The sequence below is a fragment of the Gekko japonicus genome, unplaced genomic scaffold (assembly GCF_001447785.1).
Source record: "Gekko japonicus isolate JY-2015 unplaced genomic scaffold, Gekko_japonicus_V1.1 scaffold9, whole genome shotgun sequence".
Classification (NCBI taxonomy): domain Eukaryota; kingdom Metazoa; phylum Chordata; class Lepidosauria; order Squamata; family Gekkonidae; genus Gekko; species Gekko japonicus.
In genome coordinates, this window is record NW_015168044.1 from 3,223,011 (window position 1) to 3,224,321 (window position 1,311).

Here is a 1,311-nt window from a genome sequence, read left to right on the forward strand (position 1 = left end):
TCTTGGCATTGAAAAGTAAAGAGCCGGGGCTTGAGCAGGCATTTCAGAGATCTTCTGGACCTTTGTCGCTCCACCAGCTGAAATCCTCCCACTGTGAACAGGGCTGGATTCTCATCTCTTCCGTAGGCTCTCCTGGCAGTAGCTGGAGGGTGAAAACAGACTGTGCTTTTGTGATTAACCCACATCATGTCTCCAACCTAAGTAAGATCCAGGCTCCTGGAATGTACCAGACACCGCAGATATGTTGTTTGGAGACTCCACAGGCAACCAGCATTCTCGTTACAATTGGTCAACTGACTGGCTTCACCTAAACCAGTTCCTTCTGCCCCCTGGGCACTGTTGGACTCAGACAATGTGAGCCTGTACCACTAACTGTATTGGGCACTTTATGCAGAGTGACACTGCATGGCCACCAGTATTAACATTTCTGAACTTTTCCTTTGGCTTCACTCAAAGGCTTAGCTTGCTGAACTTCGATCTAGACTCATCCTCCCCACCCCACCCGCCCCACCCCAGATCTTAATGACCGATTCATAACTTTGATCTCAATGACTTGCTGTCATTCCCCTTTCATTCCAGATCCTCTACGTGAATGCACTTTTTGTTGTTATTTTTAAATTCAAGCAAAGTACGGTCTGCATAAGAGAGGGTGGAACACTTAGGGGTAGCGTGCAGTTTGGGGCAGAGTGTGTGTACGCTGTCCACTGAAGTGCTGGCTGGCAGATGATGCGCACCCTCCACTTGTCTGGCCTGTTCTAACCACCAGGGTTTTGAAGAGAGCCTAGTCTTTGCAAGGGGGGGGCAGTGTGGGGGGTTGTTACTCCCAGTGTGTTGGCTGTGTTAATAGCCCCAAGCGAGGAGAGGTCCTTGCTGCTGTTTTTGTGTGTGCCCTTAAACTGCTCATTTCATTTGTCTCTCGTTCCTTCGCCTAAAGGCGGAAGCCCGGGGGGGGGGGGGGGGGGGGGGGGGGGGGGGGGGGGGGGCAGCAAGACTTGGCTGTCTGTCTGTCTGTCTGTCTGCCTCTTGGCTCTTTCAAGCCCTTCATCTTTCCATTCCTGCGGTCTCCTTTCACCCTGAAGTCAGGGGTCGAGACCAGACAGAAGCTTCTAGTGATAAACTATCCTTTAACCACAACAGGCCTTGTTCTCAAATGATTGGGGCTTGCAGCTGTGAGGGGGAAAGGGAGGAGAGAAAGGAAGATTGTGCTGCCCCAGGAACACTGAGCTATCTGTGCCTGCTTTGACTCCTTGCATAGTGCTAACAATGGCCTCTTCCATGCTGTAGCAAGTCAGCTGTGCGTTGACATTGTCC